We start from the raw sequence: 26,955 nt of genomic DNA on the forward strand, positions 1-26,955 counted from the left end.
CATCGACTACCGATGACCGACCGGATCAGTATGGATCTATCATACAAATATGAACTCAAACTAAAAGGAAAAATGCACCAAAGGAACAAATCAAGTCAGAATTCAAATTAAACACTCAAATCAAAACAAGAAACAAATGAATCAAGAAAAGTACTACTAATATTTGTTGACATTCTTGGAAATAAATGACTAGACAAAACATGATTTAGATTCAGAAATTAAAATGACTCAAAAACATCATATTGCACTGAACAAAAATTCAAACAAGACTCAAGTAACCTAAAATCAAAACAGCAACAAAATTCACCATAGATTCCTACACAAAAATTGAAAATAAGGTGCTCAAGAACAAATTGAACAATTTCTACCGATTGAAATGCTTAGAATAGCATCTAAATCAAATTTAAAATGTAAAAACAGCAAGACAACATGAACAACAGATGAACAAAACGAAAATAAGAAGAACTCAAACATAAAAATGAAAAGAGACACTTATCTCTTGAAGACCATAGCTCTAGATACAAAATGATAGCTTAAGCTCTTCATCTTGCAGTTTTTGTGGTGGAATTTGCAGAAGCTTCAATGGATTGTTGGTGGAACAAGGCTCTCCTAAGAGTTGTGGTAGCCTTGGATGTGCATAAGAAGTAGGAGAGTGAGAGAGGTTCGGCCAACTCTCTTTGTAGGTGAAAGGTTTGAAGATGAAAGACCTAAATCCTAAGAGAGTTTAGGCAAAGCAGTAAGAATGGCACATTTTGGCTGCATTTCATTTCTCAAATTAATCTTGTGAAAACATGAGGTAGGCTCCTCCTTATATAGCCTTGGAGGACCGGAAATGAAAAGGTAATGACCATGGAATGCTAGCCAAATGAAATGTAAATGTGGCACCTAGGAAGTCACATGACAAGCGTGAACCAAGAGTGACTTTTGGTGCTTCTAAGCCTAGAAATGACCGACCTAAATTAGCTTAGTAGTTTCTAGAAACCGTAAGCTAACTTGGGTTGGTTTTTAGAAACCAACTTTCTTCCTAATTAAAATTAAAACAATTTTACAAAAGAGAAATCCTATGCTACTTTGACTAGAAAGTAAAAAGCTATTACACACTAGAGTTTATGGCATGTAAAATGTGTCATTTTGACCCCTCTTTGACTATGACTCTTGTGGTTGCCTGAATGTAGCATTTTTGTGGTCTCTCCAAGGGTTGGTGCTAGGGCCTCTTCCATCAAAACCAAACCATGTCTACAAATTAATTAAGTCATTATACGATAGAAAAAAGCTAGTAGGTTGTGGTTTGTTATGATTTCACCTTCCTTCAATCCATTAGTTTTATTCAATCTCAATCTGATAATTTTTTGTTTACTAAAAGAATATCGTCGACCTTCACAACTCTTCTTGTATACGTTGATAATATTATTCTTATAGGTGATTCGTTGATCCATATACAAAATGTTAAACAATACCTTGATCATGTTTTTCAAATAAAGGATCTTGGAAACATAAATATTTCATAGGGCTTGAAATTACTCACTCACAAAAAGGTATTCATGTTTGCTAAAGAAAATATGCATTGGACATTCTTGCAAATTCTAGGTGCCAATTCGTGCACCACACTTATGGGAAGAGAAATAAAGTTTCTTTTTTTATCATAATGCTTCTACCCATGATGTTTATTCTTATATAAGACTGATTAGATGTCTACTTTATCTCACTAATACGCATCTTGATATTTATTTTGTCGTCCAATTCCTAAGTTAATTCCTATAGAATCCTACCATTCACCATTGCCAAGTTTCTCAACGAATCCTTAAATACATCAAATTTACTCTTGCACAAGGTTTATCCTTCCAATCTAACTATACTATTCAACTCAAAAGCTTCAACGACTCAGACTGGACCTCATGTCCTGACAACAATGTTCTACCTCTAAGTATTGTGTCTTTCTTAACTCTTCTCTCATCTCTTGGAACTCCAAGAAATAATCTATTATTTCTTATTCTTCTTGATGGCAAATTCATGAAGCTCTTCTTAGAATCATGTGAAAGATGGTGCGGAAGCCATGGATGTGTATGTGCAAGATCCTCCTAGGAGCTATGGTGATCTTGAAGGTGCATGATATGTATGGGATTAGGAAGGTTCGTCCAGCCCTATGGTAAGTGAGGAAGATGAAGATTAGAGCCTAAAAACTAGGTAGAAGCAAAGCATGGCACAATGTTGGCAGCATAACTTTACTCACAATAATCTTGAAAAATACAAGAGATGGCCTTCCCTTTTATAGGCTAATGGGCCGTGAAAGCTAAGCTAATTACACATGAAATTGGAGCAAAATGAAATGCAAATGACAAGGCACATGGCACATGGCCGGTCATGTGTGCTAAGGTTCTAGAAAGTGCACAAATCTAGGGTAAATCACATATAAGACAAACTTGTGCTTTCTAACACTACCCTAATTACTAAGCCACCCCTAATGGGCCTCCATGTAACATATACAAGGTCTTCTCTCTTCCATCCGTGGCTAGGTCCATGTGGGCATGAATATGCTTAGCCATTGACCTTGTAATAGGGCCTAGACGGTCTAGGCCTCCTCCTAGACGCTCCATGTGTAGCCTTCCGTCATCACGTCCTAGACGCTCTCTCCTTGAGTCTAGACGCTCATCACGGTCTAGTCTTGGGTCTTGGCCTCCATGGTGAGGTGTGCTTGGCCCTCCTCCATCATCCCCTCCCCCTTGGAAAGGATTTGTCCTCAAATCCAGCTTGTCATCGTCATTGGTACCTACAAATGGAGAAAGATCAATTACATTAAAAGTGTCATGTACTCCATATTCAAGAGGTAGGTCCAATTTATATGCATTGTTATTGAGTCGCTTGAGGACTTGAAAGGGTCCATCACCTCGGGGACTTAGTTTGGACTTCCTTTGAGTTGGAAATCTATCTTTGCGAAGGTGAAGCCAAACTAAGTCTCCTTCCTCAAAAATTATTTCTTTCTTCCCTTTATTGTTGTATTTTGTGTACTTCTCATTTTGTTGTTGTATTTGTGTACTTCTCATTTTGAGTTGGAAATCTATCTTCTCATGCATTTTTTTCACAAAGTCGGCTTTGATTACTCCTTCCTTATGCACAAATTCTTGTGGATTAGGAAGAGGCAACAAATCCATTGGTGTGAGAGGATTAAAACCATATACTACTTCAAAAGGAGAAGCATTAGTAGTCTTGTGAACTACTCGATTGTAAGCAAACTCAATGTGGGGAAGATACTCATCCCAAGATTTATGGTTGCTCTTCATGATAGCCCTAAGCATAGTCCCAAGAGATCTATTGACTACTTCGGTTTGGCCATCCGTTTGAGGATGACAAGAAGTTGAAAATTGTAGTCTTGTTCCAAGTTTACCCCCAAAGAGTTTTCCAAAAGTGGCTTATAAACTTGGGATCTCTATCGGATACTATACTTCTAGGGAGACCATGAAGTCTCATCACTTCTCTAAAGAAGAGTCTAGAAATATTTTGAGCATCATCTACCTTGTGGCAAGGAATAAAATGGGACATTTTGCTAAAATGGTCCACTACCACAAAGATAGAGTCATGGCCTCTTGCAGTCCTAGGAAGTCCTAAAATGAAATCCATGCTAATGTCTTCCCAAGGAGCATTTGCAATCGGCAAAGGGGTGTAGACTCCATGCGGCATTGTTCTAGACTTTGCTTTTAAACATGATATGCATCTAGAACAATGTCTTTGGACGTCTTTCCTCATGTGTGGCTAACAAAATTTTGCTTTTAAAAGGTCTAGAGTCTTATCAACTCCAAAATGGCCCGTGAGTCCCCCCTCATGTGATTCCTTGACAAGGAGTTTCCTATGTGTGCCTTGGGGAATGCAAAGTTTTCCCTCTTTAAAAAGATATCCCTCGAACACATAGTAACCTCCTTGCGCTCTATGTTGACATTGGGCATAGATGGATGAGAGTTCTTGATCTTCTTGATAAAGCTCTCTTATGTGATCAAATCCAAGAATTTGGGCACCCAATTTTGAAAAGAGTGTATGCCGTCTTGAAAGAGCATCGGCCACTATATTGGTGCTTCTTTTCTTGTATTTGATTACATAAGGAAATTGTTCAAGAAATTTCATCCATTTAGCATGTCTCTTTTTGAGCTTGTGTTGGCCCTTTAAATATTTTAAAGACTCGTGATCACTATGGATGACAAATTCTTTGGACACAAGATAGTGTTCCCAAGTCTTTAGGGCTCGCACAAGTGCATAGAGCTCTTTGTCATAGGTGGGATAGTTGAGGGTGGCACCATGGAATTTTTCACTAAAATATGCAATGGGGTGTCCACCTTGCAACAATACCGCACCTATGCCTACCCCCGATGCATCACATTCTATCTCAAAAGTTTTGGAAAAATTTGGGAGAGATAGAATTGGTGCATTGATGAGTTGAGCTTTTAGCCTTTGGAAGGCTTGCTCATGCTTTTCATTCCAACAAAATGCAACATCTTTTTTAACAAGTTCATTCAAAGGAGAAGCTAGACTATAAAAATTAGGCACAAACCTTCTATAGAAGCTAGCTAACCCATGAAAACTTCTTACATCACTTACATTTTGTGGAGTGGGCCACTCTCGGATGGTTTTGATTTTCTCGGGGTCTACATGCACCCCCCTTTTGTTGACAATGAAACCTAAGAAAACTACACTATCTACACAAAAGGTACACTTATCCCTATTGGCAAAAAGACTATTTTTCCTAAGCACTAGAAGAACTTCCCTAAGGTGACTTAGATGGTCTTCTAGGGTTTTACTATACACTAGGATATCATCAAAATAAACTACTACATATTTACCTATGCAATCTCTCAAGGTGTGATTCATAAGCCTCATGAATGTACTTGGGGCATTAGTAAGCCCAAAGGGCATCACCAACCACTCATATAATCCAAATTTGATCTTAAAAGCGGTTTTCCACTCATCACCTTCTTTGATTCGAATTTGGCGATATCCACTTTTAAGGTCAATTTTGGAGAATATGGTTGACCCATGTAATTCATCAAGCATATCATCTAGCCTTGGGATTGGATGCCTATACTTGATGGTGATGTTGTTGATTGCTCGACAATCACAACACATGCGCCATTTTCCATCCTTTTTGGGCACCAACAAGACAGGTACAACACAAGGGCTTAGGCTCTTTTGAACCCAACCCTTCTCCAACAAGTCTTGAACTTGTGATTCTATCTCCTTGGTTTCTTCGGGGTTTGTTCTATAAGCAGGCCTATTTGGTAGGCTTGCCCCCGGAATGAAGTCAATTTGATGTTCTATACCTCTAATGGGAGGGAGTCCAATAGGCCCCTCATTAGAGAATATATATTCAAATTCACTTAAAAGTTTTTCTATTGGAGGAGGTAAATTCATAAGTTCACTACTTGTGGCAGTGCATGTAAGTGCTCCTTTACAAAAGATAAGGCTTGGTTGTTCAACAAGAAGCAAATTTTCAAAAACGTTTCCAAAAGGCTTTTCTTGTTGATCAACCTTATGGGAAGGAACACTCTTCTCCCACGCCTTCCTATCCCTAAGGATTTTCTCTTTTTCTAACGCTCTTTTTTTTTTTCCTCATCCCTCTTATGTTTCATTTGTATTTGGTCTTTCACCACTTGAGAATGTGGTAAAGGACTAAGTACAAATTTCTTATGTTTGTGGGTGAAGGAAATCTCGTTAGTGAGACCATCATGCAAGGTTTTCTTGTCAAATTGCCATGGTCTCCCTAATAAGATGTGGCAAGCTTCCATAGGCACTACATCACATAAAACTTTATCTTTGTAGTTCCCTATGGAAAACTTGATTTCCACTTGCTTGTCTACACTTAGTTCCCCATTTTCATTAAGCCATTGAAGTTTGTAAGGTTTTGGGTGAGGAACTATTTGTAGATTAAGCTTTTCCACCATTCTAGCACTACAACAATTACAACTAGATCCACTAGCCACAATGAGGGAACATATGTTTTCTAAAACATTGCATCTTGTATGAAATATGTTCTCTCTTTGTGTTTCCATGGATGTGCTAGGGTGATTGTTGAGGGTTCTCCTAATCATAAGCAATTCTCCCTCTAGTGGAGCTACCCTCTCATCCTCTCCCCCTTCCTCTCTCTCACTAGGCTCATCCTCGCCACTAGTGTATTCATCTACACCCTTAAGAAACAAAGTCCTTTGGTTTGAGCATTGTGCTTGAACATGCCCTCTACCATAGCACTTGAAACACTTAACATATCTAGCTCGAATGGGTGGGGTTGAGGTTTCTTTGGTGAAGGGTTTGGTAGGTTCTTTTGGTTTTTCTTTTGATGTACTACCCTCCCTTCTAAACTCTTTCTTGGGGTAAAAGCTAGAGTAGGAACTCACCTTTTGACTTGAAGTTTTGCGTAAGATTTGTTGCTCAACTTTAATGCAAAGTTGAACCAAGTCATTCAAGTCTTGGTAAGGTAGGAGTTTTACCCTATCTCTTATCTCAAGTGATAGGCCACTAAGGAACCTAGCAATGGTGGTGTCCTCCTTTTCTCTAATGGATGCTCTCATCATGTAAAGCTCCATTTTTTGCCTATACTCTTCCACACTCATGTTTTTTTGTTGGAGTCTTTGGAGCTTGTCCATCAACTCCCTATGGTAATAGGAAGGTATGTGGCGACGTCTTAGGGCTCCCCTAAGGTCATTCCAATATGTAATGGGAGGTTCCCTATGAAGACGTCTTTCTCTTTCGAGAGAGGTCCACCAATACATGGCGTTCCCTTGGAAACTAAGGGCGGCTAGGGGTACCTTTCGTTCCTCACTCACCATATGGCAAGCAAAGAATTGTTCTACTTTCATCTCCCAATCTAGGTAGATTTCTACATTTTCTTTTCCATGGAAGTGAGGTAGATCTACTCTAACCTCCCTTGGCCCCTCTTGTTCCCTTTGCCTATTTCTTCTAGGGGGTGGTTGGTAATAGTCATTAATTCTAAGGCTCCCCTCCCCTAGAGACTCATTACTCCTAGATGCATGAGTATGAGTTTTCTTTGATTTTTGTGATTTTTGTGATTTCTCTTCTTGGGCTTTAGCCAATTCATTAATTTTTGTCTCATTCTCCAATTGTCTAAAAGAAATCATTTGCACAGCTTGTGAAACTTCTTTCAAAAGAGATTTTATAGATTTTACTTCACTTTCAATAGACTTTGGAGAGTGAGGAGGAGAAAACATGGCTAAAGTTTTGTGTATACAAGTATTTTACCTTGAGAAAATTTAGGAAAGTCAAAGAAGGTAGTTTTCCAGGTAAAGGAGGTGAGTCACAAAGGACTACTTAAGTACCAAGCCTTTGCCTTAGCCAAAAACTATCCCTCAATGTCTTCACACAAAGCTTTCTCTTAGTAAACTACTTAGAACACAATGAAGTTGAGAAATCAGATTTTAAATGCAAGAAAACAATGCAAGCTAACTAATTAATAAAGCTAGACAATTTAACAAAGCTTAAACAAGCCAACCACACATGCAAAGCGTAACTAATGAAGCAAGTTATGTCATTAAAAACAATTAACAGTTGCTAATTAAAAACTCTACACTAGTCGGCCCTAGGTGAGACTTCTTGGACACTTTGAGCCCTTGAAGACACACTCACCGTCTAAGCACGTAATTAAAGAAGTAATTAACACAAACTAAGTTGCAAAGAAATTAAGAAAACTCCCTTTGTTGATCCTCTTTTTTCTATTGGCACTTCCTTGGTTGTCTTTGCTTGTTGGGCCCTCCAAGTGTTTGTGGTGTTTTGAGAAGTGTTTGATTCTGCCTTTGTCTTTGTTCCCCTTAGAATGAAGGTCCTAATTTTCCAATTCCAGCACCTATCAAGAAGACTAGACCTTACCCAAGTCAAATTTCCACTCAATCAAGCACCAAAAGAGAATAAATTCCAGCACCAAATTTAGAGGTCAAAGAATAAAAGCAAGAAACAAATTAATTGAAGAAAACAGTACCACACAAATGGAGTTAGATAGTGACAACTAGAAAGAGTTCCAAGAATATTAGACAAGCAAATAAAGGTAGGCACACAAAAGAATCCTAAGAATAGCACTAGAATTAGATTACAAAATAAAAAACAGCACCACTGGAAAATTGTTATGGGCCAGACAACGTGTTTTTCCCCAATTTATGCTGAGCTTCCCTTTTGGAATTTGCCTCTGAAAATTGATATGCAAGATATTCAAGATCTTAACTAAAATCTGGCTTTGGAATCACTCCAAACGCATGAGCCATTGTTTTTTAATAATTTTTTCAATTTCAGTGTTCAGTTACGCCAACTGTAGCGCCCAGATTTGCACACTGATTTTAAAATATTTATCATTGTTTTTCTATTGACTCTTTTGAGCTGATTCTTTTTTTGTCTTTTCTGTAACAGCCTAATCTTGCATATTCCAGAGAATCAAAAATTTCCTATGAGTGAAAATAATTTTCTGGAACAAAACAGCCAGCACAGAGAATGTAAAACAGGGGATTCTAGAAAAAAAACTGGAAACAAAAACAGCAAGAGACCAAAATTTAAACACAATGGAGTTTGTGAAATAGAATTTGTGTAGGATCTAAACACAAATATGAACTCAAACTAAAAGTAAAAGGCACCAAAAGATCAATATCACAGCAGTTTCAAAGTAAGCAAAAATACCCAAAATCAAGAAACAATCAAGCCAAACAAAGGACTACTATGAATTGATGACATTGTGGATGAACATGACTTGACAAAACATATATGGATTCAGAAATTAAAGACTCAAAGAGCATAATATGAACCAAAATAAAAGTGCAATAAAGACTCAAAAACCTAAAAGAAAAACAACAACTCAAAGGTGTATGGAATCCTATCACAAATTGCACAAGGATTGTTCAAGATCAATTGAACAAAGTGCACCGGTTGGATCTTCCAAATAGCACACCAAAACAAATTAAAATTTAAAAAACAGCAAGACAATTATGGAAACAAGATGAACAACATGAAATAAAGAAGAACTAAAAATGAAAAGACCAAGAACAACTCATCTTTGAAGAACCTATGCTCATGATACCAAATGATGGCAAATTCATGAAGCTCTTCTTAGAATCATGTGAAAGATGGTGCGGAAGCCATGGATGTGTATGTGCAAGATCCTCCTAGGAGCTATGGTGATCTTGAAGGTGCATGATATGTATGGGATTAGGGAGGTTCGTCCAGCCCTATGGTAAGTGAGGAAGATGAAGATTAGAGCCTAGAAACTAGGTAGAAGCAAAGCATGGCACAATGTTGGCAACATAACTTTACTCACAATAATCTTGAAAAATACAAGAGAAGGCCTTCCCTTTTATAGGCTAATGGGCCGTGAAAGCTAAGCTAATTACACATTAAATTGGAGCAAAATGAAATGCAAATGACAAGGCACATGGCACATGGCCGGTCATGTTTGCTAAGGTTCTAGAAAGTGCACAAATCTAGGGTAAATCACATATAAGACAAACTTGTGCTTTCTAACACTACCCTAATTACTAAGCCACCCCTAATGGGCCTCCATGTAACATATACAAGGTCTTCTCTCTTCCATCCGTGGCTAGGTCCATGTGGGCGTGAATATGCTTAGCCATTGACCTTGTAATAGGGCCTAGACGGTCTAGGCCTCCTCCTAGACGCTCCATGTGTAGCCTTCCGTCATCACGTCCTAGACGCTCTCTCCTTGAGTCTAGACGCTCATCACGGTCTAGTCTTGGGTCTTGGCCTCCATGGTGAGGTGTGCTTGGCCCTCCTCCATCACTTCTTCCAAAGCGTAATGCTTGGCCTCCACTACATGCGAGCTTCATTAATTAGAATACTTTCTTAATGACTTCAATATACATATACCATCTCCTACTATTATTTATTGTTATAATCAATTGATAAGACACATAATTGTCAATTCTAGTTTCCATGAATGAAAAAACATATTAACATTGATTGTCATGTTGATTGGGACAAACTTCACCCAAATTTATTTCACCTCCTTCCCATAAAATCAACAAACCAACTTACGGATGTTTTTACTAATCCTCTTGATCGATGTCTTTTCATCACAATTATTTCCAAGGTAGGACTCTTAAATATACACACTCCCACTTGAGGGAGGCATATTACAACACACTAACCAATATCATAATATCACTTTTTCTATAACTAATATTTTCTTGCATGTAAAATATATAGATGTATATTTCTTTTATAAAAATCATGCTAGGAAACATGCTTCATCATATGAAAAATAGCATAAAAGTAAAAAAGAAAAAGGGAAATAAACAAACATGGGGAACCAAACTCATGCAAAGAAAAACAAAAAAAAACAAAGAAAGAGTAACCTGCGAAACTACATTAGAAGTTTAAACCAAAAAAGGAAAAACAAAATAAAGACAAGAAGAGAAACAGAAGAACATTCTCTAAAGTGAAACTCCCAAAGACAACAAAGAGAATGATTGAATTCCAATAATCCAATCATATTGACCACAATTTGCATACAACATCCATAATAAACCTCGATCATAATCATGCACACCATTACTTTTTCTTAGGTTGACCTGCTTAGGAGATTTTCTTATTGACTTTTACTCCAACTTTAGTAGGATGTCTCAGTCTCCTAGAAGTTTGTATTTTTTTCTCTTCTTCGGTTAATGATTCCTCTTTATCCATTTTTTTAAGCCCAAAACTTAGCGACCAAATTGACTTCTTTTAAGAAAATATCAGTCGATGTAGATTCAACTATATTCATTTCCAAGATGGTCGAACATGACTCATTAGCCTCTTGATCATCACCTTAAATAGATTTAAAACAATTTTACAAAGTCAAATCATGAGAAATAATTTTTGAAGTAACTCGTTTGGCAGCAACAAATTTAGGAGGTGCAACATTAGATATAGATTTGAGTTGAGAGGATCCTTCAAAATAGATAGATGTAATATACAGGCTTTATTTTTCTCTGTCATGCCCTCACTTTCTTACTACAAGATAAATATTTTCTTTTTTCCCTTATACCCCAATTTCCTATCGTCATATGAGTATTTTCTATTTCTTCATATTGCCTCTAATTTGTATTATATCCAACACTATTTTCAAGCAAAATGATGAGAATTTTTATGTTCTAAAAGCAACAAAAGATGGGTGTGACTACTTATCAAAATGTTGTCTTTTAACCAAGTCCATTTATCACTATATCTCATAGTGTTATCTTTTAACCAAGTCCATTTATCATTATATTGTCTTAGTTGTACATTTTTGTAACATGCATGAATAACTCCACTAACAAATTTACCATCTTTCCATCCCCAATTCTTCTTGAGATATTTACCCAAACCAATTTTGTTGGTTTCCAATTACAATGTCAATCCTAAATTCTTCCATAATATAAATTCCTATTTAAAACTACATATTATTCATTCAATTAACCTATTGTACTTAGATTTTAGAACCCCAGACCACAAACACTATATTTCAACATCATCCACATCTACATTAGAGAAGATAAATAAGTTTGTATTCGTGGGTATTGTTGGAACTTACCCTTATGTTGACAAAAAAAAATACTTAAATTGACTAGACATGAGTAAGAGTATCAGTATGTGCAATACCTAACATTTTAAGTTGGATAAGTTACGGAGATGAATATGTACATACATGTCCCACTACCATCTCATACTCATCCCATTTTAAATAATTGGATCATCTTCAGTTTATTTGGTATTTTGCATTACAATTTATGCAATTATAATTTCTTCTTTATTATTTATTATTAAAAAGAAGAAAATATGTCTTATTTAGACATTGAATTGTTAACAATATCACATTTCATCTGTTAATTATTTTTTTTTAAACAATATTACTTAATGAATGATTGAATGATATGGATAAAGTCATTACTTGACAGGATAAAGTCATTACTTGATGGGATAAAGATAAAACACAAATTTGGTACCGATCATGAAATAAATAGATTTAAACTTGTATCGCTCTCTTGCCATGCTTTATTTAAAAATTATATATATATATATATATATATATATATATATATATCCAGTTCCTGGGCGTTGACTGACCACTGGTAATGTTGGTGCCACATAAGCGGGTCCCACGAACGGTGTGGGTCAGTATCTCGCAAAACACGTGCGCCAAGGAACCAATAGTGGTCAGACATCGGTCATCGGGATGTATCGACGTGCCACTAGACAGTGTGCAGAGATCGAACATCGGAAACTCAAACAGTAGAGCTGGGCCAGGAGAAGTGGATCCCATATCACATGCCAGTTATCAGTAAGGGAAAATCCTAGATCACGAGGGTCCATGCGTGTAGAGTGGATGACGCGTTCAGGCGTAACACGAATTGTAGAGCTACTGGAAAGATATGACTCGTGAGGGTCGTGTTCCAGGGGTGAGCTACATGCATGGCACGTGATTAGCTAGGGCACTCCCAGAGGTGGGTGACCCTAGAGATCAGGTGCACGAGGAGTGATAGAGATCAAGTAAGAGAGGATTATACTAATGGAGGAAGAGGCCATTCATCCAAACATTTAAAGTTCTTCCTTCTAGTCTTCTCAAAAATTAAAGAAGAATTAAAATAAAGAGAGGACCAAGCCTAAAGCCAAAAGAAGACTACAAGCATTCAAGAATGGGCTCCAATTAATATCTCTCTTTATAATTTCTTTTGTATAAATTTGTAAATAATATAGAATAGTGTTTAGGAAGGTGATAAAGAGGGAAACCTAAGACACCTCTTTTGTATAGCACCTATAGGCATTTGTTTTTAGGAAAAGTCTAAAAGGTGTCTCTTCACTCTCCATTTAGGCGCTAGAATTGGAAGAGTTAGAAGGCTACCTTGTAAAGCTTCTCTTGTAAGCTTCTTTTCTAATAAGTGACCGGTCCTTCTCCCTATAAAAGGAGGGCTTGAGTCTTTCAAATGATAGAATTGATTTTGTGAGTAAAGAACCTCTCCCAAATTGGTGAGTGAAATTGAGAGAGACTTGTGTCTTCTTCTCTTCTAGTCTTATCTTGAGTGCATTCTTGGACTCTCAAGTGGCGCCAACTACACTCATCTTGAAGTCTTTCATCCTTCAAGTGGCCTGCACATCTCCAAGAGCTCCAACCACATAAGTTTCCTTGTTCTTTTCATCTCCTTCTTCCATTTCCATTCCAAAACAAACTCTAAAACATGTCTTTGATGTTTCTTGTCTTTTCAATCGGTAGAACTAGTTTGTTTTGTGTTTTTGTTCGGTAGTTTCTTCTAGTTTGTTGTTCTTGTGGTTTTGGTTGTGTTTCCTTGTGTTTTAATCGGTTCATATGTATTTTCTCTTGTTTTAATCGGTTCATATGCCATATTATGGGTTTCTATATAAGTTTGGCTTGGTTACTTTTGTTTTGGTGAGTTCTTGATTGTTAAGAACATTGATCCAATTCTTAAAAAGTGCCTAATCATATTCCAACTCTTGTTGAATCCATAACATGTCCATATCATATCTCTATCATGTTATTGGAATCATATCAAGGAGGCACCCAGGTGATCACCCGCCAGAGGTTACACTCCAGTTAGGGACCCCACGCGCTAGGTTATCCTGAGAGTAAGGTAACAACAGTGTTGGGCCCGCCCCATCACAAAAGCCCATTTCGGGTAAAGAGGAAACCCTAGTTTCAGTCTATAAATAGCAAGGTAACAAACTTGACAAAAGGCAATTCCCTTGCACCGCTAAACACACACACAGTAGCAAGTTACACAGTTTCGGTGTTTCCTACCCTAGTACTAACTTGAGCGTTGGAGTGCGAACGACCTCTAGGGCGCCCTTTTTCTTTGTGTTTCAGATGTTTATCACAGGAAAGGCACGTGCGAACGCAAGGATTCTGGACGTGAAAGTGACGTAGGCGCACGAAGGCGTTTCGAGTAAACCGTCAAGAACAAAATATATATATATATATATATATATAAAGGTAGCTAGAAGATGGTATGTATAGGGAGAAAGGAAGAGAGGTTTTGATAGACTAAATTTAATTTTTTTTTTACATTATATATAAAGCTTAGTTAACCTATTTATATGTTATAGTTTCTTTTTCAGTATTTTTTCAACCATGACACATTTTTCTAAAGGTATCTTTGCTTAATATAAATCAGCTTAAAAGTCTATTTTATAACAAATCTTAATAAAGGTTGGTAAGTCTTCTTATCCGAATAAACCTATTACCCAATAGACCAATTGGTAATTATATAGTTTTTTATAATATTATTATGTGTTACGTATTGCATATGGATTATATATAACTAATATATAATATATAATGAGAGAGAGATATTGATGAGAATCAAAAAGATGTTATCAATAGAAGAAATGGACAAGGGTCAAAGCATTTAAAGTTCTTCTTATTAGTCTTTGCAAAAGATGAGGCCCAAGCCCAAAGCCCAAGCCCAAGAAGGCCCATGTCCAAACCATGAGGGGCAAGGCCAAGCATTAAATAAAAGAGCATCATTTGAATGACTCTTGTAGGAGGTGTGGATATTAAATAAATAGGTATGAATGTATTAGAGAGAGTCACATTGTCCATGTGACTTAGTAGGGGGTGTAGGTGTAGTTTTTTGGAGGTGTCATAGTAGAAAAAGGTCACACCTCCCATGTGACTTGTTTTTGGTGGGAATTTCAAATGAGTTTCATTTGAATTTTCCCACATATTTTTCAGCACCTCTTAGGCTATAAATAAGGTGCTTGCCTTTGTAAAATTCAGATTGGAAATTAGAAGTAAAGAAACTATACTCAAGTTTAGAGAGAAATTGTGAGTCTTGTTGTCTTCTTCTTCCTTTGCCTTATCTTGTGTGCCAATGGTGAGCTTCAAGTGGCGGCATCCTTGCACTTATCTTGGAACAAGGTTCCAAGTGGCGTGACTGAATTTCCAAAGTCTCAAATCCAGCATGCTTCATTCCATAAGTGTTCCTTCCTTCATTTCTTTCATTTTTATTCGGTAGTTTCAATGCTTAAGTGCTTTCCTTTCATTTCCACCGATTGAAATTGTGTTTTCCAGCTTTGTTTCAATTTTCTGTTCGGTACAGTAGCTTAATTCTTTCATATTCTGTTTGGTTTGCCATCCTTGTTCTTCATTCCTTGTGTTTGATTCCATTTGACAATATATGGACTTCCATATGAGCTTTGGTTGGGTGCAAAGTCTTGGTGAGTTCTTGAATTAGAACATTGATCCAATTCTAAGTAAAGTGCCATTTCATGACCAACTCAAGTTGCTCCTAAGAATGTCAAAGAATCATGTATTCTTGTTATTGCATTCATATCATGTGGTATCTAGAGTTTAGGCTTATTTCTTGTTTAAATTTTGAGTTGTATTGCACTTTACTTTCAAGAGCTCTTTAATTCAAGTTGTTTACCATTCTGTTTTAGGATTTATTTTGAGTTTTCTTGCTGTTTTTCTTTTGTTACACCAAGTGTTTGTGAAAAGGATTATGGCACTCATTGTTCATATGAGTATGGCTGCTCTTTTGGAATGGCACTCTCCTTCCTAGAGCTGACCTTAAGCTTCCTTTCACTTGTTGTTATATCTTGTGATATGTCTTTTAATTTTGTAATCATGTCAAGTTTTGTCTTAGTCATGTTATTCCATAATTGTCATTACTTCTTGTAGTACTTTTATTGCTTTGATTGTTTCTTGCTTTGGTTTACTTTCTGTTTTTTGAGTTTATTGCTTGATCCTTTGTACATTTTCATTTTTAGATTTGAGTTCATGCTTGTATTTTCATTCTATACAAGTTCCTTTACATAATTTCCATTATGTCTTTGCTAGTTCATCATACTGTTTTTCATTCCTGAATAGGCTCCTCTGTTTTCTTACAAACGTGCTACTATTTTCAATTTACTGAAATTAATTGGCTCACTGGAAATTTGTGAAAATTTGTATTTACATTCTTCAAAGTGTTAAAAAAGCATATCAAAAAGAAGTATTCAAAAATTCCAAGTACACAAAAAATGATAAATAAAATACGAAAAGTGTACAATACTGCCGAAAAGAATACGGTAATTGGGCAGCAATTTTGAAACATTTATTTCTCTCAATTGGCTTATTGTTTTTACCTCATTCCAGTGCCATTATTGAGTTAAGACATTGAAGTTTCTGTGGTTAATTTTTCAGATTCCAGTTCGCTTTCAATCATTCCAGTTAAATCTGTCAACATAGCACAGTTTGCATTAAATTTTTTTTTCCAGTAGCTGTTTTCTGTTTTCTTCAATCTACTCTAGCACTTTTCTTTAGGACTCTTTTGGTGTGCCTTCTTTATTAATTGAGTTCCTTATTTTCTTGCTTGTCTTTCATTCATATTCTTTTCCAGTTTGTCATACATTGCTTTCTGTTTTTGGTTTAGCTTTTCTTGTTTATACCTTTTCTTGCTTGTCTTTTTGTTCTTCTAAAAGTTTTGTGGGGACTTGTTCTTAAGTGTGTTGGTTTGTTGTGACATTGTTTCATTTGAAGCTCCTCCATTCCACAAGAAAGGCTTGGTTGAGGACAGAATACTTTCTTGGAGTGGCTTGAGTACTTTCTTGCGCATTTTTCCAGCAACCTATATCTCAATTTATTTGTCTAACAAGTTTCTTTCACTGTTTGTTTTTGTTTTTTGTATTTTTTTATCATGGCTCATTTTTCTAGTGGAGAATCCTCCAAACCTTGCTCACCTCAAAAGGCAGCCATTTTTGAAGACTTAAAGAATGCCAAGCAATCCAATGCTCACTATCTTATGTGATAAGATAAATGGAGGCAAGGCTCCAAAGTTTGGAGTTAAGCCGTGAAGAAATCCATCAAAACCGGGAGAGAAGACCTCATCCTCCTCTTCGGCATTCTTCAAGACATTCTCATTCTTCTCATGGTTATTATGAAGACAATGCACGGCCAAGGCATCATCACCATGAAGAGAGGCGCCAACATGTGGCTGGCCTTGTTCTCCTAATGTAAAACTTCCTAGCTTTAGTGGTGAAAGTGATCCCAATGTATACTTAGGATGGGAGGCTAAGGTTGAGCAAATTTTTGATGTAAATGGGGTTAGAGATGAGCATAGGGTTAGATTAGCTTCTTTAGAATTTTTGGACTATGCCATGCAATGGTGGCATCAATATCTCATGGACATTGACCTACACAAGAGGTCGCCCGTGGTCTCTTGGAACGATTTGAAAGCATGTTTACGCGCTAGATTCGTACCCCCACACTTTAGGAAACACCTAATGTTGAAACTCCAACGGTTTCATCAAGGCACGCTAAGTGTGGATGATTACTTTAAACAACTAGACACGCTTTTAATTCGAATTAATATGGATGAGAGTGAGGAAGCTAAGATAGCTAGGTTTGTGAGTGGCCTTCGAAGGGACATTCAAGACGTGGTAGAGTTACAAGAATATTCTTCTTTCGAAAATGTGGTGCACCTTGCTAGTAAAATTGAAAATCAACTTGCAAGGAAAAATGCTTTCAAAAATTCTTCTAAGGATAACTACTACCACTCTTCTTGGAAAAATAAAAATAACTCTTTTTCAAATATCCCTTCTAAGGACTCTACTTTCAAACCTAGAGATTCTAAGCCTTCCACTTCCACTTCTAGGCCTAAATCTCCACCTAAATCGTCTAGTAAGAAGTGTTTTAAATGCTTAAGCTATGGACATATTGCTTCTAATTGCCCTTCTAAACTAACTATGTATATGCATGATGGGGTAGATGGTAGTGAGCATGAGTCCGAATCTTCTAGACATTCCTCACCTTCTAGATCCCCAAGTGAGAGTGAGAGTGAGAGCCCACATGAGGGTGACCTATTAGTAATAAGACGCATGCTTGGACAAGTTTTAAAACCTTTTGATGAAACTCAAAGAGAAAATATTTTTCATTCAAGGTGTCTTATTAATGATAGGGTATGCTCTTTGATTGTGGATGGGGGAAGTTGTGCTAATGTGGCAAGCACAAGAGTGGTAGACAAACTTGGATTACCTACCATCTCTCATGCCAAGCCCTACAAGTTACAATGGTTAAGTGAGGTAGGTGAGATAGTTGTTTACAAGCAAGTCCTCATTACATTTTCTATTGGTAAATATAAAGATGTGGTCTTGTGTGATGTTGTCCCAATGGAAGCCACACATATTCTTTTAGGTAGGCCATGGCAATTTGATAGAAAAGTTTTTCATGATGGCTTTACCAACAAAATGTCTTTTAACTTCCATGGGCTAAAGTCATTCTTAAGTCTCTCTCTCCAAAGGAAGTTTATGAGGACCAAGTTAAAATGAGAGAAAAGAGAGAGAAAGAAAATGATATAAAAAATTCCAAGAGAAGCCTTCTCATGTCCACACAACAAGTTAAAAAGGTAATAGTTACTCAAAAGCCTTCTTTTTTAGCTATTCCTAGGACTATTGAATGTGAGTCGGCTAAGGATAGTCCCACATGTTTGGACAATTTGGTTAAAGAATATGAAGATATGTTTCAAGATCCTCCTAAAGGCTTACCACCTCTAAGAGGGATTGAACACCAAATCGACTTCATGCCCGGGGTTTCTTTACCAAATAGCCCTGCATATAGGACCAATCCCAACGAAACTAAAAGAGAAAATGAAAAAATAAATGAAGTGCATGAAAAAACAAATGAAGAACAAAAAAAAAAAAAAAAATATATATATATATATATATATATATATATATAAAGGTAGCTAGAAGATGGTATGTATAGGGAGAAAGGAAGAGAGGTTTTGATAGACTAAATTTAATTTTTTTTAAAATTATATACAAAGCTCAGTTAACCTATTTATATGTTATAGTTTCTTTTTCAGTATTTTTTCAACCATGACACATTTTTCTAAAGGTATCTTTGCTTAATATAAATCAGCTTAAAAGTCTATTTTATAGCAAATCTTAATAAAGGTTGGTAAGTCTTCTTATCCGAATAAACCTATTACCCAATAGACCAATTGGTAATTATATAGCTTTTTATAATATTATTATGTGTTACGTATTGCATATGGATTATATATAACTAATATATAATATATAATGAGAGAGAGATATTGATGAGAATCAAAAAGATGTTATCAATAGAAGAAATGGACAAGGGTCAAAGCATTTAAAGTTCTTCTTATTAATCTTTGCAAAAGATGAGGCCCAAGCCCAAAGCCCAAGCCCAGGAAGGCCCATGTCCAAACCATGAGGGGCAAGGCCAAGCATTAAATAAAAGAGCATCATTTGAATGACTCTTGTAGGAGGTGTGGATATTAAATAAATAGGTATGAATGTATTAGAGAGAGTCACATTGTCCATGTGACTTAGTAGGGGGTGTAGGTGTAGTTTTTAGGAGGTGTCATAGTAGAAAAAGGTCACACCTCCCATGTGACTTGTTTTTTGTGGGAATTTCAAATGAGTTTCATTTGAATCTTCCCACCTATTTTTCAGCACCTCTTAGGCTATAAATAAGGTGCTTGCCTTTGTAAAATTCAGATTGGAAATTAGAAGTAAAGAAACTATACTCAAGTTTAGAGAGAAATTGTGAGTCTTGTTGTCTTCTTCTTCCTTTGCCTTATCTTGTGTGCCAATGGTGAGCTTCAAGTGGCGGCATCCTTGCACTTATCTTGGAACAAGGTTCCAAGTGGCGTGACTGAATTTCCAAAGTCTCAAATCCAGCAAGCTTCATTCCATAAGTGTTCCTTCCTTCATTTCTTTCATTTTTATTCGGTAGTTTCAATGCTTAAGTGCTTTCCTTTCATTTCCACCGATTGAAATTGTGTTTTCCAGCTTTGTTTCAATTTTCTGTTCGGTACAGTAGCTTAATTCTTTCATATTCTGTTCGGTTTGCCATCCTTGTTCTTCATTCCTTGTGTTTGATTCCATTTGACAATATATGGACTTCCATATGAGCTTTGGTTGGGTGCAAAGTCTTGGTGAGTTCTTGAATTAGAACATTGATCCAATTCTAAGTAAAGTGTCATTTCATGACCAACTCAAGTTGCTCCTAAGAATGTCAAATAATCATGTATTCTTGTTATTTCATTCATATCAGATAGAAATAGAGATAGAGAGAAAGGTAAAGAGACCAATCTAACGGGATTTATTTTTTATTTAAACACCTTTAAAAGTTTAATGGTGTGTTTTTATTACAATTACAAATGAATATTTTCCGCCGAACGAAATCCATTGCAATTGCAAAAATATCCATATTAGATATTCCTTCTTTGAAATTTATTGAATGGCGTGGAGTGAAGTCAGAAGTTGCAAAAGGAAAGAAGCTATTGTTCACAGTTTCCTCTCTTTGCCCCGATTTGCTTCAAATAATTATATTAAGATAAATTTTTAAACAAAAATTTCGGGCCAACACTATTTTAAAATCTTATTTTAAGGGTTTTTTTCTTAGAAACCTTCATTGCATGAGTTTTTAGAAATGTAAATGTCCAAATTTTGGTTATTTTCCAAAATTGGTGTAATTTTTTTATTTTTTTTCCAAAATTGATTAAAAAAATATTCCCAAAAATAGGCAAATTATTAATATGAAGTACGAAATTATCAAAGAAAAATCACCAATCATATTAAAAATAAGTTTTTAAATAAAAATCGTATTTCACGTATACATTTTCTAATATTATAATGTACCGTTCCGTCCCCGGGCGTTGACCAAAGTCAAAGTCAACAGTTAAGTCAAAATCAACATATAGTGGGACCACTCGAGGAGTCCAAGGAAGGAAGTCAACAAACTGACCGCTTGAGGCGTCGCCAAGATAAGGCGTCGCCAAGATGGGGCGCCGCCAAGATGAGGCGTCGCCAAGAGCAGGCGTCGCCAAGATGAGGCGTCGTCAAGAGAAGGTGTCGCCAGGAGAGGGTGTCACTAGGAGAGGGTGTCACCAGGTTAAGACGTAGCCCATAACAGTAACAAAGAGAAGAGAAAGGTGGCTTCAAGGCCATAGTTCTAGTACCAGTAGGGAGTAACCTGACTCGTGAAGTACTCATGCCACCGCTGGGAGGCCCCTGGGATAGATACGACCCATGAGAGAGCCACGCCCAGGGGCAAACCACGTGCGTAGTGCGAGAGGAAGGTAGATACACTCCCAGGGGAAGCTGACTAGAGGTTGGAGGGTCTGAGTTGGCACCCAGAAAGTCACCCCACGCGCCAGATGCCCTTCGAGGAAAGAGGACTCACACAAATGGAATAACCCTAAGTTGGGTTACGGTGCTGTGAGGCCCTCTGCGTAGAGCAGCAATCAAGTCAGAAGAACACGTGGCAATAAGCACTGAAAACATCAAGGCTTTCCTAAAAGTTCGCTAAGGTACGCGTTAATTCAGTTAAGTTTCGAACGTTTCAAGGGATATTTTTATACGTTTTCAATGCGCTTTAACGCGCTTTAAATGCGGGAGGTGTATAAAAAGGGGTCTTGGGACGTTTGAAAGGGGATCCGAGTTTTGACCTAATTCTCACAGTTTACACAGAGCCAAAAAACCCTAGTTGTTTCACAGCGCACCCATTGTGCGCACAGGCAATTAGGGCACACAGTATTAGCCACTCAGTATTATTGGACCACCTTCAGAGCATCCAGTCACGGTGTTCCGATACGGAGGTGTGTCCCCTTTGATGTTTCTCGCTAGCTAACTTGATCGTCGGAGTGCAAACGGCCGCAAGGGCGCCCCTTTGTTCACTTCTTTTCAGGTACTCACAAACGGAGCCGAACGAAGGTGCCCTAGCTCGTGAGGACAAGCCACACATAAAGACGACCGTGGTCGACCGGCGGGAACATATAATATATTTTAATATATAAAATTTGAAAAAAAATATTTGTGAAATATGATTTCATTACTCTTCTTATATTATAATATAAATTAATATATAAAATAGAATATATATATATATATATATATATATTCTCATCGGTTGACCTGCTTGCCGATTGACTCTAAAGACAAGCTCTAACTTTGTCTATCTTTGTTGTAATCTGCTCTTCCCTTGGTTACGTTGGAACGTGTTTCCGTTGAGACAGAGGGGGCGGACGGTCAAGTCAGTACATGACTTATAAGAAACAAGAAGTAACTAGTTTCAATCTTAGAAACAATGTATTTTTACTTAGGATCTCAAGTCCCTTTTATAGTCTACCTCTTGTAACAGCTTTCTATCACGAGAATATCATCTCAACTGAAAGCATACTCAACAGGAAAATATTTTGTTCAAGGGCACACTCTCTTGGTGCTGCAATCAAACAAAATTTATCCCCTATGGATGCCTAAATCATAACAGAATAACCACCAGGGTACCAACTCAAGTACCAGCATCAGGGGTCCAATCTGTTTTACGCAGTCACTCTCAGCGTGGTGCTACGCTATACTTTAAGCACATGCAACCTAACCTCTACGTGCCCTAGCACACATGGGCTTAGGCTTTAAAAGGAAACATTCACTTAAGCTAGACCCCCTGCGTACTAATTACACCCCAAGGTCCAAAACTACCCCTCGCTAGCTGTCTAGGCCTTATGCACAATGGGTTACACGAAAAGGAACCAACACATACATCTAGGGCCCAATCTCATGGCCCACCAACTTGGTCCAAGAGCCAAGTTGACCTGCCTACGACAAATGTTGAGGTCCGACCTCCGAGCGTTGAGCTCTGAGCGCTTTGGTGCAGTACAATATATATAATAACTTGAATTCTATGTTATATTTAAAATATGTTAATGTATAATAATTTTAATATACATCTTTTATTACTTAAAATTAAAAAGTATATATAAAATAATTTAAGTTAATTATTTTAAAAAATTGATTAAAGTAAATTTAATCCATAATAAAAATTTAAGTTGATAAAACCCTAAATTCAAAATACTAAAGTTAAACCAGAAACTTTAATCGAAAAGTTGAAAATGGATAACGTTAACTAGAAACTTTAGTTATCATATAAAGCAAAAAAAAAATAGTAGAAGAGTATACATTTTTCTATTATTGATACAAATAATTTACTCTATTGTGACATTCATTACTATAGTAGGAGCATTTGTTTAGTTTATTTTTTGAAGTGGTTCATCCATTTGATTATGTCTACGATTAGTTGTTGATATACCTGATTTCTTACGACGCATTGAAGTTCGATTTGATATAGTAAACCAATAATCTTAATTTCGTACTAGATAAAATTCAACTTTGTATGTCTTAAAAAATATACAAAATATTTTATGAAAACTAATTTAATTAAAAATTATTTTATAAAAAAATAATTTTCTTTAACTATATATAAAAAAGTTATAATAATAAACTAAAATTATTTAATTTTCTATTATTATTATTATTTAAATTTTAAATAATAAAAACCGCATATTTAAATTATTATATATTCAAATATTATAAACATATCACATATATATTAATTCAAGTTATTATTATATATATATATATATATATATATATATTTGTATATTAATTTATATTATAATATAAAAAACATAATATATTAATTTATATTATAATATAACAAAACTTAAAGTGAAATCTGATTTTCAGATTTATAATGAAATCTATTTCTTAAATACGATATTTTTAAAATAAATTATATAGTAAAGTATTATAATATTTGAAAGTATTTATGTGAAATACGATTTTTATTTGAAATCGTATTTTCTATATACGATTTTTTTTCATTCATTAAAGTATAACCAAAACTGAATTTAAGTGAAAGACGTGAAGATAATAGAATTACGTACCATATGGCATTTTAAAGTAGTTGACAAAGGCATTCAATAATAGCAAACAAAGACAGCGGCATTATCATGACTTTTTAAACCTGAATATACACAATGAGTTTAATGCAAAAAAAAATATTAGTCATTAAAATAGAGAAGAAATAACTGATTTTAATATTAGTATGTTATTGTAAGATCCAAGAAGTCCTATTTCAGAAAGAAAAGACTGAAGAAGTCACCAACTACAATGACCTCATCTTCCCATTTGTTTTATATTTGGTGCCCTCAAATTATTGCTGCCATTTTCCATTTCACATTAATATAATTAAAATATAATAATGCTTAGGATGTATTCCGGATTTTATTTTTTTTTTGGAATGTAATACAGATTAGGTAATAAGTTTGGGTAACTTGTTGGGAGGAGATGTCTAGTATTTTTTTTATATACTTAGAACATCCTTTAAATGTTTTAATTTAATTTAAATAATATTATATTAATAAAAAATATTCAATTAATCTAGAGTGAAGATACTGATTTAGATATTTTATTTATATATAGAAAAACAATAGATTTTCATTTACTTTTCACAAAAAAAAAATATAAAGGTGAGAAATAATTTAGTAATATGAACAAACTGCAATGGTCTTATTTATTCAACTACTATTATGTTATATATAGGTGCAAAATATTCTCTATGGCTGTCTCGAAAGATTTAGTGATCACTTTTAACAAAATTTATTTTTTCACCTTATTGTAAATATTTGAACTCAATTTTTTTTCACATAACAATTTTTTTTTATGTATAACTATCTTATTTTTTTAGGCGTGATATTTTTGTCTTTATTTATTTCTAATAAGTATTTTCTTAAAAGATAGTTAAAACTGAAAAATATTTATAGGCACTAAATGTGATATCCTCTCAATGGAGATACGAACTATAGTTCATTTTTTGACAAAGGATTTAATCTCACAAATCGTTCCCTTTTAAAAATAGACCGTTTGTTAGTTCACCTCCGTATTCGAATGTTCTTCATACATTTTCATATTTTCAAAAATTTCTTATATAATATTTCGGATTATGTAATTTGAAAGTTATTTTTTAAATTTGTAATTAGTTTTTAGATTACATAATCCATAAGTCTTTTTTTAATGCACAATTAGTTTCCAAATTATATAATTCGGAAGTCTTTTCTAATATGAGATTAACTTCTCGATTATATAATCCGGAAGTCATTTTTCAAATGTGTGTCTGAATTACATAATCTGGAAGGTACTCTCAAATTTAGATTTTTGGATTATATAATCCAGAATACCATTTTAGATTATGTAATCCAGAATATGAGGTGGCACAAGAAGGATAAAAAAATATTTTCATGTTTTGTATGGGGTGCTAGAAGAACATATGGAGGTGCAGGAAGAAACAGTCTCAAAATTAATGACTTAATTTTCTCTTAAGAAAACACCCTAAGCCTAACTATAAGCAGTTTACAATAAGAAGCAGGTTTGTACGTTATGCACCCATATTATTATTAACTACACCCCATACTAATTAAAAAGACAAAAATACTCTCCTTAACTACACCACTCCACTGTCGCTGTATCATCACTCTACATCTCTGTTTACCACTGCACGAGAGGGAAAAAAAAAAGAGAACAGTTTTCAGAAGAAAAAAAAACTATGCTTCGGAAAATTTGTTATCGAAATTTTATTCCAGAACCGCATCTACAAAGTTTGTTATAGAAATTTCATTTAAAAAAATTGTTTTTAAAGTATCATAATATATGTTCTAGAAAGTTTATTCTAAAAAAAACTTAAAACAGATAATTCAGAAATTACTTTTACAAAAGTAAAATAATTTTTAAAATTATGAGATGAGAGTTAGAAATTATGTGAGTGTAAGAAGAAAATGGCTAAAGAGCATTGAGCTAAGGCCTAACTGATGGGTCAAACCTGGGTTTTCAAAACCCATTTTGAGCAGAATTATTCCATACATCGAACTCTACCCAATAAAATAAGGATATTATTAATTTAAATTAGATTAAGTTATAACACACTTTAACCAATTCAAATTCATAAAATATATATTCATACCTTCTCACTATCTCTCTTTACATTAGCCGGCAGAATCATGTGTAAAATGAGAAATTGAATTTTGGAGAACTATTATTAATTCTTCCCTCTTTAGATACTAAATTACGAGTTAAAATTTGTATCAGGTAGCTCAATATAAAATCCTAAACAAATAGCCATGTGACAGAAAACTGATTACAAAATATAATTATTAAAAGAGATTGAAGAAGTTACGTACAAATAATTTGTTGTGTAGGTTGAGACATTAAATTTGTGAGATTCTCATTTGCTATTGACTAATATATATATATATATATATATATATATATATATATATATACCCACACGTGACTTTTTATGCCTACAAAGCTAATTAATTGTTTATTAAACCATGGAACCTTGTGAAAAAAACCTTCCTTCTTATCCAATGGACATATAAATGAGGTGTTAGTTGAATAATTGGAGGTTAGGCACAAGGCATTAGTGATTAGCATGTAATTTCCAATTCTAGCTGCATTGGCTCATTTACAATGGATAAGATAGCAAATGTGAAATCCTTTGGATTAGGTAAACTACTACACGTGGAAAACTACATGAGTCACAATCAAGAATGGTAGATAAAGTAAGTAAATGTGTATTTCATCCATATAATTATTTATGCAATCGTGCCATTATATGTTCTTGACTAGTCAGAATGCTTTGATGAGTCCAAATTTCTAACAACCAGCAAGTTATTACATCCAATGAAATATGTTGCCAACACGTGTCTTAGAATGTTGGAGAGAAGAGTCTCATATGCAATCAAATTATATGTTACATGGTTTAATACTATTATACCACGGTTCTCATACTGTAATGATTTGTGTTTTTTTAATTAAACAGTTCGAATTTAAATTCTAGCAGTATTATTTATTGAAGATGTCAGTTCGAATGTTATCAAATTATATTATATAGCTAAATGTCAATTTTGTATTAAGTTTAAAGTGAATTTTATAACATATTATTTAGATTTTTAAGAAGATGGATGAGTCTAACCCTTGCACTTCCACTATTGACTCACTTATTGCTCCTTTATTCTCGAGTAACCTATCTCTAGCTACATTTAAAGACTTATCAAATATATTATCAACATTGATTGAATGACATCCACTTATAATTCATTTGTTTGTTTGGTCCTTGGGTTATTGAGTATGGTGTAACTGATCACATAT

The 26,955-nt window shown here is 35.1% G+C and overlaps 1 pseudogene; it reads right to left on the reverse strand.

Annotated features, from left to right (window-relative positions):
- Positions 1 to 2,269: 2,269 nt before the first annotated feature.
- Positions 2,270 to 6,975, reverse strand: LOC150029568 (uncharacterized; annotated as a pseudogene).
- Between the last annotated feature and the right edge of the window lie 19,980 nt (positions 6,976 to 26,955).

This window comes from Phaseolus vulgaris, chromosome 1 (genome assembly GCF_051622355.1).
Source record: "Phaseolus vulgaris cultivar YP4 chromosome 1, ASM5162235v1, whole genome shotgun sequence".
Classification (NCBI taxonomy): domain Eukaryota; kingdom Viridiplantae; phylum Streptophyta; class Magnoliopsida; order Fabales; family Fabaceae; genus Phaseolus; species Phaseolus vulgaris.